The sequence below is a fragment of the Lithobates pipiens genome, unplaced genomic scaffold, assembly GCF_037356315.1.
Source record: "Lithobates pipiens isolate NorthernLeopardFrog02 unplaced genomic scaffold, aLitPip1_a1.2 Scaffold_16, whole genome shotgun sequence".
In the NCBI taxonomy this organism is placed as follows: domain Eukaryota; kingdom Metazoa; phylum Chordata; class Amphibia; order Anura; family Ranidae; genus Lithobates; species Lithobates pipiens.
This window is the reverse complement of record NW_027507748.1, coordinates 17,671,541-17,688,086: the sequence shown is the minus strand read 5'-3', so window position 1 is coordinate 17,688,086 and position 16,546 is coordinate 17,671,541. Positions and strand designations below refer to the sequence as shown.

Here is a 16,546-nt window from a genome sequence, read left to right as displayed (position 1 = left end):
TTTAGATGTTAAAGTCGAATGATGGCCAGCCTCTTATTGTTTGATAGTGTTGGCTGACTGTTGTATTTGAAGGGTAACGGCATCTCATAGTGTCCATCTTTCCTTTTCATTATGGTTTCAGAGAGAAGCTGCACAAAACGAACGTCATCTTGAAACACGTACTTATCTTCATAATTTCTTTCAGAGAAGTACATTTCTAAAGCCTTTAACACATCAGTGACTGGAGGTATTGGCATTTCTTTTACTGCGACTCTGTATACGAAGCTCTGGCTACCCTGTCTATCAAGATGTGGATTTGCTGATCCTATGATGCTCCAGCCAAACATAGTTTTTTGAGCAAAGGGTTTATCTTCTGAGCCTGTAATGACCTCCAAGGGAGCCAGTGCTGATGGGCAATCGTAAACCAATCAGTAGTCCGACTTCGCAGTCTTGAAGTGGCTGTAACTTGTTTGCGAAATGCTTGAGGTGTGGCCACTGAAGTGCAGTCTTCTTGGTAGGGATGTGAGACTTATCTACTGGAATGAAATCTCTCGTATAGGCTTGACAGAGTTGGACTATAGCTTTAGATTTGAAACCACTCACTTGCAGACCATGAGCAATTTGGCTTGATATAACTGTATCAATGGCTGTCATGATGCTGAACTTTAGCTGTAACAGCTTGGTGCTCACACTTAGCTTAGATACCAGGTCTGACAAAATAAAGGTTGAATCACTCTGCGTGTCAAGTAAGGCATAAGCTAGGATTTCTCTCTGAGGCTCCGCCGCAGCTGACAACAGAACTGGAATGATGCAGGAGGTGGCAAGAGTATTCCTTGTCAATGTATGGGACATAACTTTGGGAACATTGTTGTTTACCTTATCTCCCGTAGCTACTGAATTATCGTTTGGTGTTTTGACAGGCTCAGTATTTCTCTGTATGTGCAAACAGGTTGAATGACGACGACCACATATGCTACATTTGTGTCTTCCTTTGCAGTCTTTTGAAGTATGGCCCTTTCTTAAGCAACTAAAGCAGAGGTGGTTTTCATAAATGAAGGCCTTCTTTTCATCAATGGTCCTTTCTGCAAAAGTCAGACATTTAGCGACACCGTGCGTTTTGTCTTCGCAGACTAGGCAGGGTGGTTTTGGTCTTGAAGCTGAGATCTCTGAAACAATGGAGGTGGAGGGCTTCATTTGAGTGCTTGTGTTGAGCACCTTGGCTCTTTTGGGAATTCTCTCATCTGTGGTCTTGGTACTGAAGAGGAAGGGGGAGGCAATGGGGTTGCATGCTGTCTTGGCCTCCTTCTGCAGGAAATCTGTGAAACAAGCAAATGTTAGGTATTCTTGAGACTTGTCTAATTTGTCCACAATGATGCTACTCCATCTACGCACAACCCATTCAGGCAGTTTCTTGAAGCTTGTGGTTTTCTTCACAATCATTTAGAATAGCTAGGCCTTTAACATGGGGAATGGCCTTCACACAGCCTTAAAGGAAATCTGCTAATTCTCTTAATGCTACAGGGTCGTTTGCTGATATCTTTGCCCCTTCCTTTTTAGATTGTAGGCTCTAACGAGCAGGGCCCTCTGATTCCTCTTGTACCAAATTTTAATATAACTGTAATGTCTGCCCTCATGTTGTAAAGCGCTGAACAAACTGTTGGCGCTATATAAAACCTGTATAATAAATAAATAATAATAATAATATCTTTGGACATTTGGTCAGCTTTTCTCTGAAAGCTCTTTGCACTATGAATGGACCTCTATACCTGTCCTGTAGGATTCCCCAGGCACCCAGATAAGCGTCTTCTGAATTCCGCTTCCACTGCCTTATGAGCTTCACCACCGAGATACCTCTTCATGTGTAGCATTTATTCGCACACAGGGATTGGTTTTTGATCAATCAGCGGCATAAAGGATATCTTCCAATCTATAAATTTTAAAGGATCACCTGTAAATACGGTTGGTTCAGGTATAGGGAGACGTTTGGAGATGAGCAGACTTGCAAGTCCTGGAATTAGACTACCTTTTTCTTGTGGTTTTGACACTTCAAGTGGTGTATTTGAAGGTTGAAATGACACAGCTTTCGGATTCAATGCGGTTTCTGGTTCATTTTTCTTGTAAAGGTTTTGTACCTTGTAGTCTGTCTCCTGTTTACAATATTCAAAACTATCATAGGCGTTGTAAGCTTTCACTCTTGCTTCAGCTACCTTTTTTTTAACTTGATGTATTTTTTATTGATACTTTTTCAGGTATAAATAACAGTTATAAAAAAAACAGGTTACATATCGAGCAAGCTAATACGCTAAAACTGCTATACCCCGCCTGCTCGTTGGTACCTGCCCTCAATGCACTTTTCCCCCCGCCCCATCCCCCCTGAACCTCCCACCCATCTGCCCACCCCACCTCGAGCACGCAGCGCCGGCAACGGCCGTCCCGGTCGTAGCCAGATAGCTATATCCGTGCGAACAAGAATAGCAAAAAAGGAAAGAGAAAAGAAGAAGAAAATCCTCCCCACGATCCGCCCCTAAGAGATTCCGCCTGGGGGGGGGAGGGAAGAATCTCCTCCCTACCACCCACCCAGCGGGTACTGGTCCGTTCTTATGTTGACCTCACTCCACAGGGAACCCCATGTCACTCAGCCAAGGATTCCATAATATCTCGAATTTTCTTAAATTATTTAGCTTTATAAGCATTGCTCTCTCACACCATACTATAGAGTTGATTGCGTTGACCCATTGTCCAGTTTCCGGGGGATTTTTAGCTTGCCAATTTATTGCTATCAGTCGCCTAGCTTGATACAAGCACTTCAGGACAGATGGCTTAATTAGCAGAGGAATTTTTGTCTCTTCAAATATCCCCAGCAAACAAGCCCTGGCCTCAGGTTTCAGGGTGGTCTTAAAAGCCCTGTTTATTTTAAGAACTATTTCTAGCCAATAGCTATACAGTTTTGGGCATTTCCATACCATATGGAAGAGATCTCCCGGTGCCCCACATCTAGGGCATTCGTCACTAGGTTTCCTACCCATTTTCCACAGCTTCTGGGGGGTATAGTATGCCCGGTATATAAGGAACAGATGGGACACTCGCTGAGATGGAGATATAGAGGCCAGGTGCCCCTGTTCGAGCGTCTTAGCCCATTGTTCCTGGGATATCGGGCCAACGTCCCCTATCCAGCCCTGCCTACTCTTGGCTGGGCCTTCGCCTTTCAAAAATCTTCCTCTAAGCTTTGTATATAACCGCGAAATCTGGCCTTTTGCATGCCTTCGGTCCATAAGGCCCTGGAGCTGGGGGATTTCGGTTCGCTCGATAGCGGGTGTCCCGTATTGGGCTTGAATTCCGTGTCTCAGCTGTAAATATTTATAGAACGTCCTATTAGGGACATTAAATTCCTGTCTAATAGCTTCAAAGGGCTTCATTACGTTCCCCTCGTAAAGATGCACCATTCTATTAATCCCCTGGCTATCCCATTCCGGAGATCTATCTATCTTGTTTAGTTCGGAGAGATGGCGATTGCGCCATAGGGGGGTATAGGTAGTTACTCCCACATATCCCAACTTTTGCTTTGCTTGCTGCCATACCTTCCTCATTAGGATATTAGTAGGGCATCTATGGATAAATGAGTTAGCCTCCAGGGCTTCGGGTACCAATTTATGGGGTGCTCCTAGCATCATCAACTTATGGTTTATAGGCCCCCCCTCTTGGAGCCCCGCCCCTACTAAATGCTGAAGTTGGGCAGCCAGGAAATATGCACCCAGATGGGGTATGGCCAACCCTCCCTCCGCTATGGGGAGCTGCAGCGTATGTAGCCCTATCCGGGCATGCCCCTTTTTCCAGATTAATTCCCGGATAAGCGAATCCATGGTTTGAAACCATTTCTGGTTAATCCAGATTGGGGAATTATGTAAAATGTAAAGTATTTGGGGCTGCCAGAGCATTTTTACTAGGCTGCAGCGTCCCGCCACCGAGAGAGGGAGGCCACACCATCTGTTAAGTTTCGTCTTCATTTTCAGCAGTAGTGGTGCTAAATTCTCGTTAGCGTATTGGCTTACATCCCCAGATATCCAGATACCCAGATACATCAGCTTAGTCACCGTCTCCAAGCCTACTATCATTGGCGGCACCCCCTGTTCCCCAGGCCTGGACAATGGTAGGAGGGCTGATTTGCCCCAGTTGATCTCTAAGCCCGATTGTTGGCCAAACTCACCCATCAATTGAACCACTCTATTCAGGGTGGAGTCCACATCTCCAATAAAAAATAGGACGTCGTACGCGAATAGAGCAATTTTTTCCTCATCTCTACCCCGCCGAAATCCCTGTATGTCCGGGCAAGATCTTACCAGGACCGCCAGGGGCTCCATGGCCAATACAAATAGGAGGGGGGACAGCGGGCACCCCTGCCTTGTACCTCTCTCCAGCTGGAATATTTCAGAGACTTCAGTACCCATCTTGATTTTGGCCCTAGGTTTATTGTACATTAGTTTTATCCACTGGATAAATAAGGGGCCAAATCCGAACCTCTCTAGGACCCTCCACAGATAGCCCCATTCCAAGCTGTCAAAGGCCTTAATGGCATCTAGTGCTAAAATAGCTCCCACCCCCTCGTTATCCCTGGGTATTTGAACGTTGAGGAAAACTCTTCTGATGTTGGTACTGGTTGCCCTACCCGGGATAAAGCCCGACTGGTCTGGATGTATGAGTTTATGAATATATGTATTTAACCGAATTGCTAGTGCCTTAGCTAGTATTTTAATATCCAAACATAGCAGGGATATCGGCCGGTATGATGGAACTTCCTGGCAGTCCTTCCCCTCCTTCAGAATTAGGATAATATTAGCCTCCAGCATCGAGGCGGGAAGTTCACCCGTCTCCAGTGCATAGTTCAATGTCACCAAGAGTTCCGGTAGTAGCGCATCCCCATAGCGTTTGTAGATTTCTACTGGTAGGCCATCTGGCCCTGGAGATTTATCGTTGGGCATTGCGGCTACTGCGTTTTTTAATTCTTCCAGCGTAAGTGGTGACTCAAGGGATAGTTTGTCCTCTATTGATAATGTTGGGATTGCTGTCTGAAGTAAAAAGTCAGTGGCTGGATTACCTTGTCCCTGGATGGCGGATTTATATAAGTTTTTATAGTAGTCATGGAGTACCCTCATGATCGCGGGGGGGCTGGAGACAAGGTCGCCTGTTGGAGACTTAATTACCTGAGCTACTGTTGGCGCACCATTAGTTTGGACCAGGAGGGAGAGAGCTCTGCCTACCCTTTCTCCTTCGCCAAAGTAATGCTGACGCTGAAATATCCGCCTATTCTCTGCTTTTTTTAGAAGAGACATTTTATAGACTTGTTGACTAGCCAACCATTCCTGCTGGCTTGCAGTCGATGGAGCTTCTATATATGCTTGCTCTGCCTGGGCGACCTTGTTTCTTATTACTAGGTCCTGGTCTCGAGCTTTCCTCTTAATTATTGCAACTTGTTGTATTAATGTGCCCCTGATGTAGGCTTTTAGGGAGTCCCAGACTATACCAGGAGGGGCAGAGCCCCTATTTATTTGAAGAAATTCCCCTATCTTATCCTGGGGGGGGCTTGGGCCGCCCATTAGTACCAACCAGCCAGGATTTATCCTCCACTCCCTTGGGCCTGATCTAGCGCCCAAAGACAGTATCATGGACAGAGGGGAATGGTCTGAGACCCCCCTTGCTCCGTATTCTATCTCCTGTACCACCTCCGCAGCTTCTTTGTTACCCAGCACCATGTCGATTCTTGATAATGTGCAATAGGTGCTGGAAAAGCAAGAGTACTGTCTTGCTTGAGGGTGACGTGTTCGCCATAGATCATTTAACCCTATTTCAGAGACAAAGCCCTCCAAGCGCCCTATTCTGGTCACCACTGGAACAGGAAATCTGTCCATATGCCAGTCCAGCGTTTCATTAAAATCGCCTGCTACTATCCATGGGACACCTGGCTTATCTAAGCAAAACGCCATCAATTTAACCATTACCCCCAGTTTGAAGGGAGGGGGTATATAAATGTTGGCTAAGATACATTGTCGCCCGCTCAGCAGGCCGTATAAAAAAACAAATCTCCCCTCTTTGTCAATAGAGGACTCCTTACACAAAAAATGTGTGCCCCTCTTAACAAGAACACTCACCCCTCTAGAGTATGATGTGTGAAAGGAATGGTAGTATGCCGAAAACTTCCGATTGCTTAACAGTGGGGCTGTGCTAGGGGTTAGATGCGTCTCTTGAAGAAAGAGCAGGCCGGGGCCCCCCCTTGCTGTTTCCAGTAAGACTGCTGTCCTCTTTTTTGGATCTCCCAACCCCCTCACATTCCATGAGATGATATGTACACTACCCATAAGTATTAATACTTTCTAACCCGGGCGGGGGAAGGGGGGAGGGAGAGGAGGGGGCCCGCCCTCCCACGACGGGCCCGCCGCCCCACCCCCCCCGATTCCGTTATACCAGCTATGCGTGCCCGAGGTGCCCCCCTTAACCCTATTACCCACCCACTCTCCCCCCCCCTCCTCCCCCCCCCGCCCCCCCCCACCCATCAGGGCATCCCCTGGGGGTCACTATTGTGGCCCGATTTACCATACTCTCCGAAGCCCTGGACGCCCGTCTCCGCTCCCCCCTCTCTCCCAAATTACCTGGGGACCCCTAGGCTCCCCAGATTACCTCGCCTCATCCCCCCTCAGCCTCTCCACTTCCGATGTAGCATAGGCCCAAACTGGCCTGGGCTGACCCACCACCTTCACAGAGAAAAAAAAAAAAAAAAGGGGGGGGAGGCGGAAAATATTCAATACCGACCCCCTCGATACTTAACTATTAGACATTTCTAGTAATATTTATACTATATTGTACCATTCATACCATCTCCCTTTCTCTCCCCGCTTTACTGATCAGTGAAAAGTGACCTTATAGTAACATACCTCATACTGCCGTAATAAACATTCCACATTTCTACTGAATAAAATTATTTCAAGTGCAAATATTATATAATATTATACAATACTGTCTTACTTCCCAAAAAAATAAAATAAAAAAAAAATAAAAAAAAAAGGAAGGGGGGGGGGGGGGGGGCGGCGAGCATTCAATGCCGGCCCCTCCGAAACTTAACTATATGACATTTATAGTGATATTTATATTGTGTTATTCTATTCATACCAACACCCTTACTCACCCCTCTTTGCTAATAAGTACTAAATAACCTTATAGTAGCGTGCCTCACACTAAATCTAACTACCATAATAAACATTCCACATTTCTACTCAATAGAGTTGTTTCTCGTGCAAATATTATACAATGCTCACATGTGACAATAAAAAAAAAATAAAAAAAATAAAAAAATAAAAAAAAAAAAAAAGGAAAAGAGAAAAAAGATAACGGGCGCACTCCCCCCGACCCTCCACTCCACCCCACCACCCCCCCCCCCCAGGGGGGAGAGGAGGGGAAGAGAAGAAGGGCCCCCAGGGAGCCCGACCTCCAGTCCTGGTGGTAACAAAGTAGCTAGAAATCCTTTTTATGTTCCTCCAGCCACTTTTCCGCCTCCTCTGGAGTACCAAAAAAAGAAGTTGAGCCCAAAGCGGTTATACGTAGCCGGGCAGGATACAGCAGTGCATAGTTTATCTTATATTTTTGGAGGGTTCGCTTAATGGAGATAAACTCGGCTCTCTGTTTCTGTAGATCTGGTGAGAAGTCTGGGTAGAACGAAACCCTAGATCCTTTATAAAAGACATCGTTCAGTTCCCTGGTCCTTCGTAGCAAAATAATACGGTCATTATAATTCACAAGTCTCAGTATCAGAGGCCTAGTACGGCCCTCTGGTGGATGCGGGCCTATGGGAACTCTATGAGCCCTTTCAATGGCGAAGAGGGTGGTAAAAGAGGTGTCGCCCAGAAGTTCCCTGAACCAATTTTCCAGAAAGTTTATAGGGTTAGGCCCCTCGCTTCCCTCTGGGAGACCAATCAGGCGAATATTATTCCTACGGTTTCTATTTTCCATCGCATCTAATTTCGCTGTCTGTATGGCCATTTGTTTCTGTAGCCCAATTATTTTTTGCTGTAGTGGGGAAAGATCATCCTCAATCTTGCTTAATCTTCCTTCCAGGACCGTGGTTCTTTCCATTGTGTTACTCAGTAATTGGCCCATGGAGTGCAGTTCAGTTTTAATACTGCTTAACTGGTTATCGAGGCCACCTATAGACACCTTGCATTCGTTGACTGCTTGCAATATATCGCGCAATGTAGGTTCGCCATCCTCTATCAGAGGGGATTCCAATGGAGCTATTATGTTATGCGCTATCTTGCTTGCTACTATAGCTGAGTCATGCATCTTACTTCCACTGGGTGATCGACTTGGATTAGATGTTAGTTGAGTAATGCTTCTCCTTTCCGGGATACCCCCCTGTGTCCTTGTTTGCCCTACTGGCTGATGGAGCCCTTTTCTGGTAGGAGAGATTGCATGGGCAAAGCGTTCCAGTTTTGCTGCCGCTGTAGCAGATGCCTGGTTTGCTTTTTCTTTGGCTGCCCGGGTTTTTTGGTTCCCGTCACCAATCAGCCCGTCCTCGTTAGCCCGCTTGCTAAGCATAGTAAACAGCTAGGAGTAGTGATATTACTGAGTTGCAGCAAAATCGCCCCACAAAAAAAAAAAAAAAAAAGAAGGGAGGGAGGGGTATAACCAAAAGGAGGGAAAGGAAGCTAGCTAACTTCCAGTGAAAAGGGTAGAGATCCAGTGGAAACGCAGTTTCCAAGCAATTGACTTTCTTTTTTTTCTCTTTCCCCTTTCCCCTTTCTTTCCTTCCCCCCCTCACCTAATTCGTCTGTATGGTATAAGTCCGTACGGTATAGCAAAAGTGATGCAATGGCCTCAGACCAAGAGGACAACAAGCTGACCATACAAACTGACCATGTAAACAGGAGAGAGGAGATTATTCCACCGACAGTTTATCTGCTTCTCAGCGCTATATTAAGTTTGCGCAGTTGGTTAGCACAGTTCATCACACTGTAAACACAGCAATGCAATCATATGGAGTGGAAAGGGGGGGAGAGGGTTTCCCCCAACTCCCTCTTGCAAAGCAGGGCCGCCGAGCCGTTCAGTGGGCCCCGGTAACACCGAGAGCCTGGCAACCTCTACCTCCCAACAAGCGAGTTTAGTGGGGCAATAACTCTGGACCAGTACATTAGTCGTTCATATGCCCATTCACGGCTACTGCACCCTCCTCCTTGCTTGTCTCACTCCCACGGCTCACTCCCGCATTACCGTTAGCCTAGGTAGATGCCATAGGCTTCTTCGCAAGTTTCTACGGGCCGCCACCTGGTTCTTCTTGGTTCAGACTGCTCACACTGCCGAGTTGCTGTATCCGGTCTCACGGTGTCCCGGGTCTGCTGAGAGGGTTCCTTCGGGTTCCCGCGGACTCCTTCGACTCACTCCTGGTGCCACGTCACTGGTGAGTCAAGTCCTGAGCTCGCGCTGGTACGAGTTCCCGCAAGAACTCCCGCTACTATCGCCAGGCTCTGTAGCGTTCAGCGTGATGGTTTCCACGAACTCCAGAGTAAGGAGGCTAGGGCCGCTGTATTGGGCTCGGAACCCGGCTAGGCACCGCTTCTATGACCAGGCTGATTTCTTCGCATGAAGGGGGAGTGAGGGGAGGCTAGGTCCGGGCGTCCAGCATTCGCACTCTCTCACTCACTCACTCCCACATCCGACCACGCCCCATCTGCCCAGGGCTAGCACTCTACAGCTAGCACTCTTGCTTCAGCTACCTTGACTTCATTTTCTGCTTGTAGCTGTTGCAGTCTTGTCTTTTCCTCTAACCCAAGTTTAATTTCTGATTACATTTTGCTCAGCTTAGCTTGTTCTATCTTGGCTGCAAGGTCGGCTTCTGTGTCTGTGCGTTTGCTAGAGGATCTGGGAGTGGCTCTCGAGCTTGAGCTAGAGTCTGGTAATGACTCTGAGTAGACATGTGCAAAAGGAAAAAATTTGTTTAGTTTTGTTTCGTTTTAATTCGTTAATTCATTAATTTCGTTTAGTTATATTCGTTAACTTCCTTAAATTCATTTTTGGATTTCGTTTAGTTTTCTACCGAATTCGAAAAATCGGCCACATTCAAAATTTTTTTAACCAAATTCGAAAATATTTCTACCAGATTCGAACTGATTTTAACATGATTCGACATTGTTTCAATCCGCATTCGAAAATATTTTGTGACCCGACTTTAGGGTCATGTATCTCGGAGTCACTTGGTGCTAGAAACTCCAAATTTGGGTATGTTGTAGTGCTAGTACTATTGTGTTTGCATATCAAATTTGGGGTTTCTAGCTATAAGTGACCCCGAGATATGTGGCCCCAAAATTGGGCCGCAAAATGTCATTCTCTGCTCTAATAACTAATAACATTTTGTGACCCGATATTGGGGCCACATATCTCGGGGTCACTTATAGCTAGAAACCCCAAATTTGATATACAAACACAATAATACTAGCACTACAACATATCCAAATATGGAGTTTCTAGCACCAAGTGACCCCGAGATACATGACCCTAAAATCGGGTCACAAAATATTTTTGAATGCGGTTGAAATAATTTCGAATCATGTTGAAATCATTTAGTACTTCGGCTAAAATACAATACAACACCCTTCTAACTCAGTTCTCAGGAATGCACTTTGCCAGTAATCCATCCTCCAGCAAAAAATTAATTAGCTGATTGGACTATAAGATTTACTTTGAGCTTTTTGTTTCATTAGATCTTTAAAAATTACCGAATCATGCCGAATTCATTCGTTTAAATTTCTTTCGTATTCGTTGTAATTCATTATTTTTTTATTCGGACATTCGGATGCATCTGAATGAACGAAAGATGCAAAATTCGGACGAATTTCGATTCGTTACGAAACGAATTGCACAAGCCTAACTCTTGACTAGTGTAGCCCAGATATGACCCACTCTGTTGTAACCGACCCTTTTACTCCGAGTCCTAAACCTTTACCCCTTACCATTAAGAGACGACACCATTCTTTTTGGAGTAAAATGGCCACAACAGCCTTTATTAAAACAAACAAAAATAAACTCCAAAATTTAATTTTAATATCATAAACATTTTCCACAACATGTGGAAACCACATATGATAAACATATGATAAACAACATGTTTTACCCAAATTGTTGTTGGTCAGTGACGGAGCTACTTTTTCCAAAGATACATATCTGTATACACGCCAGGGGGCACTGCGGGACCTTTACCACAACCTTACCGGCCTCCAGTTGTGCTGCTCGGAGACAACCACCTTTCCCGCAGTGCAACAACACATTAACATCAAAACTTTGATGTACACACCGGAGGGGCCATCTCCCGATGAGCCCCCCACCTACTTAACCACTTCTTTTTTATGCTACCGTCACTGACCAACAATAACTACCGCCACAGCCTGAAGGGGTGAAACCTCACCCCTGATGGCACCTCCACACCCGCAGGGCCGCCCTAATAACCTCCTGCAGCCCCAGAGACCAAAGGTCGATACCCACGTCAGTGAGGTGGACCCCATCCTTTCGTAAATAGAGACCCACGTTAACCTCTAACTCTTTATGGCGAATCACCAACCCCCCATCTCGGGCCAGAAATCGCCCGACCACCTTATTAACCCTAATCCGCGCCTTATTCAGTCTATACACCGACCGAGCCATGCACCAAGTAGTCCGCGCCACCATGTCCGACCAGAGTATCAATGTATCTGGGAAGGCCGCGTGCAAGTACACCAGATCAGACTTGATGTCCGCTATCAGATCCCTGACAGTCCGCACCCCCAAGTCATTGCCCCCTGCATGGATCACCAATACATCCGGTGGCCTGTACATCCTCGCATATCTCTCCACTTCCGGGACCACCCCACCCCACAACATACCCGGTTTGCCCAGCCATCGTATCACCGCCTCCCTCCTAGAGATACCCAACTGTCGCCCACCTGGTCTTGCGTCCCCCCTAAGGGCACCCCAACAAACATAGGAGTGCCCCAGGATCCAGATGAGGCATGTAGGCCCTCCATCTGAAAAGACAAAACATAACCCAAGCGTCGGCGACCACCAGCAGCCCCGAATCCTAAACCAGCACTAACACATAAAAGAAAAAACCCCTGGTACCTGCACACATTTTTCTATATATCTCCTTTCATCTTCTTTTTTTTTTTTTTTTATTATTCACAAACCAACTGAGGTCGAATGTAAGAGCGGAATCTCTTAGATTCCCATCTACCCAACCTGCGCACCGCCACCTCATCCAACCCGCACCTGGCAGCCTCAGTGGCCGCCCCAATGCAGAAGGAGTGTGAGGCGTATGCGGAACTGTCCATGCCCATCTTCCCCAAACATTTCTGTAGCACCGCCACAAACTGGAACTTCAACAGGTGCCACCCGTCCTCGTGTATCAAGAAAGGCCCTTCTCCTGTGGGCCTCACCCGTGCAAAATTCCCCACAGTCCGAACAGGGCAGACCGCACACCCCTGAATATCGTACAAAGCTATCAGCACTCCAACTCCCCTTTGATCGGTTTTTGACCTCCGCAGCCGCACCGACACCTTATCCGGCAACACCTCGACATCCTGGTTATCCAATCCGCCCACAATCCGCCGAGAAGGGCTCACCAATTCGCTAATGCGAAATGCCCCAAAAAAGGCCAACGAAAAAGCGGCCAAAAACAAAACAACCTCATACCTAGAGGAACACACCGACTCCAGTTGATCCCTCAGCATCAACAAATTCGCAAACGCCTCCCATCCTGCCTCCTGTGCCCCTTCCTGTACCCCTTCATGGCTTGCCGCACCCAAAAGTCCTTAGTCAAATCCGACATACCCCGCAGTTTAAACCAAAACGCCACGCCCGCCATCTTCTTGTCAATCGATGAAGCGGACTTCCCCGCCTCTATATGCCTGGACACAAAGTACAAAACCAACAGCCGAAAATCTGTCTCACGCCCACAACCCCCCGTCTTCGAAATTAACTCCGACCACTCCTGCCACACCTTTTGGTATGCCGACCACGTGGACATACTCACCGATCGTTGTATCCACCTTGCGGCGATTCCAACGCCAACTCCCAGATCCAATCCGGACATGGCACTCCTTCCTCGTCTGCCTCCGGCGCCAGGGCCCTGAACCTGTCCCACTGGAAGCGAGACAAAGAATCAGCTAGGGTGTTATCCACTCCCGGAATGTGCACAGCATAGAGAAAAACATTCAAATGCAAGCAGCGCAGCACCAACTGTCTCAACAAACGTATGACCGGTGGTGAAGACGCCGACATACGATTGATAACCTGCACGACACCCATGTTGTCGCAATTCAAACGCAGTTTCAGGTTCCGGCATGCCTGCCCCCACAATTCCAAGGCCAGCACCACCGGAAACAGTTCCAACAGCACCAAATTCCCTAAGAAACCTGCTTCCACCCACGATGGAGGCCATGGCGCAGCACTCCAACGTCCCTGAAAAAACGCTCCGTAGCCCGTAGATCCCGCGGCGTCAGTAACCAATTCCAGGTCGAAGTTGCTCACCGGTCCCGACATCCACACTGACCTGCCATTGTACTCGGAAAGGAACAGACACCAAATCCGGAGGTCCTCCCTATGTTCCCTACTCAGCCAGATAAAGTGCGTAGGCGCCCTAACCCCTGCCGTAGCGGCCGACAACCGCCGACAGAAAACCCGCCCCATGGGAATGATACGGCAAGCGAAGTTCAACTTGCCCAGCAGGGACTGCAAAGCACGTAACTGAACCTTCTTACAACCATGAACTGCTCTAATCTCCGCCTGTAAGTCCCTGAGCTTCCCGTCAGGCAACCTGCACTCCATGGCCACGGAGTCGATAACAATGCCCAGGAAACTCAGCTCCGTCCGCGGGCCCTCCGTTTTATCGGCGGCCAAAGGCACACCAAACTCAGCTGCAATGTGTTGCAACGTGGACAACAGAATCGCACACACCTTGGACGAAGGCGGGTCCACGCAGAGAAAATCATCCAAGTAATGGATGACGGAATCCAATCCAGCCATGTCCCGCACAACCCACTCCAAAAAGGAACTAAATGCTTCGAACACAGCACAAGAAACCGAACAGCCCATGGGCAAACACCTATCTACGTAATAGCAGCCCTGCCAACAACAACCCAGCAAACAAAAACCATCGGGGTGCACCGGCAACAGCCGAAACGCCGACTCCACGTCGGCCTTAGCCATCAGCGCCCCCCGGCCATAACGGAGAACCCAGCGGACCGCCGCATCGAATGAGGTGTATGAAACCGAGCAGGCCTCGGGGTAGATGAAATCGTTAACCGAACCCCCTTTTGGGAACGACAAGTGGTGTATCAATCTAAACTTGTTTGGTTCCTTCTTGGGAACCACCCCCAGCGGGGACACCACTAAATCGTCGAAAGGAACCTGAGCGAACGGCCCAGCCATCCTCCCCAACGCCACCTCCTTCGCCAATTTTGCAGCGACCACCGCCGGGTGTTGCATAGCCGACTTCAAATTACTCGCAATCGGGGGAATCACAGTCAATGTACACGGGATCCTAAAACCGTCCTGAAATCCAGCGTCGATCAACCTCACCGCCGCTCTATCCGGGTATCTATTTAGAAAAGGCAGCATCCTTTCCCGAATCACCGGAGTCGTCCCTCTTGTACGCAGGCTCCCCGGCACGCTTTCCTTTCTTGAAGCACTTAGCGAGGGCATGTGCCCCCCCCCCGCTTCCCGAACACTCGTGCTTAAATCTGCATCCAACGCCGAACTTGCAAGAGCCCTCGTTGAACTGCCAGCACACTCCCCATTTTCTTCCGGCCGGTGGTCCCGAGGAGTTGCTACCCCCGGCCCCCCCTTGAAACGACTGAGGCGGGGCCCTAGCCGACACCATGAGCCGCATCCAGAGGCTAATATCCTTATGATCCCAGCGCAAGGCCGGGCGTACCGCCCTGCGCTGTCGAAACTGCTCGTCGTAGCGCAGCCACGCGGAGCCCCCGTAAACACGATACGCCTCCCCAATGGCGTCCATGTAACAAAATAAGGCCGAACAGTGTTCGGGGTTCTTCTCGCCGACTACACTTGCAAAGATAGCAAAGGCTTGTAGCCAATTGGCAAACGTCCGCGGAATCAGGCGGTAACGCCGTTTTTCTTCGTCCTCCTTCTTCGTATCGTCCGGTTTCACCCTGTCCAGATTAAACTTCTCAAGAGGTAGCAAGGAGAAAATCTCCACATACTCCCCTTTCCAAATTTTGTCCCGGACCTCCTGCTTTAAGTGGGCTCCCAACGGTCCCTCGAAGCACACATATACCTCGCAGTGCGCCGCATCCGTGATCCGCATGATGTCGGCTCTCCCATCGGTCTCCGTGGTCCCTGACACTGCCGCACTCACCTTCTCCGCTGCCTGGACCGGCTACGTCTCCGCGGTGGAGGGGCCCTGCACACTGCCGGCGGCCGGCACCACGCCCGCCGTGGACCCGCCCGAGGGGGCCTCCGTCGGCGCGGCCCCCTGACCACCCTCGAACTGGCCCACCAAAGCCCGCAGACCCTCCAGCAATGCCTGTAACGGACCCCCGGCACCCGGGACCGCAGCCCCGCTCCCTACCCGCGGTTGGACAGGACCCGCCAACAGCATAGCGGGAGGCACCGACTCCCCCCCTGCACAGCAGCCCCACCCAATAAACCCCGCAACACATTGGCAAAATCAACATTTCCATGGGACTTACCGGGCTGACTAGGCGCCGCTCCAACAGCCGCTGCGCTGACCTCCCCCGCCGCTTACTCCTCTACGTCATCTGACAATTCGCCCTCAGACCGACTCCCCTCCTCTTGACTCTCGAGGAGCGGCAGCCCCTCCGGGGAGGGGCTCCTGGACGCCGGGCGCCTCCGCGCCCCGGCCCGATCTTCCGCCGGCGCCGAGCCGGCCAAGCGACGCCGCTGTCCTCCCTCCGAGCACGCAGGTGGGCCGACCCTGGCACCACTCCTGCCGCGGAAGTCCTGTCCACTTGCACTCGGTGGCGTCCGCCCACCCACTGTGCCGTCCAGAGACCCACAAGCATGATCCACAGAGGCTGGAGCTGACGCTTCCCTGGTGACCCCCCCCGTGGCTCGTGCGAAGTCGCCGGGGTGCTTGGCGCGGCCTGTTCGGAGGCCGCTGGCTTATTCCTCTTCGACGCGCTGCGTGACATCCCGCCACTGACTCCCTTTGGCTCGTGCAGAGCTGCAGGGGTGACTGGTCCAGCTACCACCGGACCGGGCTCCCTCCCCTTCCTAGCAGAGTCCCGTGCAGACCTCCCACCCCTCCCCCTCAGCTCGTGCAGAGCTGCGTGGGGCGACACCAATGCAGAGTCCCGGTCCCCCCGCCCCACCCACAAGTCCCCATCCCCAGCAGGGCTCCTGGCTGTGTGGCTGCTCCTTCCCCTTGGCTCGTGCAGAGCCACCGGGGACGATATGGTCGGGGATCTTCTCCTCCTCACCCCCGGGGAAGCGGCACCATGTAGGCCCGTGGCCCCGCCCCCCGTCACGGGGCCGCGTCGTGCAGGCCGTCCAGGCCCTGCCGGGAACGCCGGCTGGC

General features: G+C 49.7%; 1 protein-coding gene across 1 annotated transcript in view; it reads left to right on the top strand.

Annotated features, from left to right (window-relative positions):
* The window catches only part of LOC143981509 (uncharacterized), a 626,671-nt gene that overhangs the window by 126,067 nt on the left and 484,058 nt on the right, over positions 1 to 16,546 (top strand). The gene's annotated exons all lie outside the window — the stretch shown is intronic.